Consider the following 286-nt stretch of genomic DNA (forward strand, 5'->3'; position numbering starts at 1 on the left):
CATCAAATTTGAAGATCATTTGGGTACCGAATTAGATTAAATAAATCAACAGAACAAAAAGTTGTCCAAACAGAACCGTTCGTGTAAATTACGATTACGGAAGCTCAAATGATTTTCAAATTTGATGAAACTTTGTAGGAATGATCTACACACTGTGTTTTAGACATTGTACGGTTGAGATGTGAAAATACGACCTGAAAATGAGCGAAATAAGGAGTCCCGCACTTTAATTTCAAAGAGGGATCCCTCTCTGGAAGGAGACTGTATATATATATATATACAGGGC

This window comes from Fragaria vesca, linkage group LG3 (genome assembly GCF_000184155.1).
Source record: "Fragaria vesca subsp. vesca linkage group LG3, FraVesHawaii_1.0, whole genome shotgun sequence".
Taxonomy (NCBI): domain Eukaryota; kingdom Viridiplantae; phylum Streptophyta; class Magnoliopsida; order Rosales; family Rosaceae; genus Fragaria; species Fragaria vesca.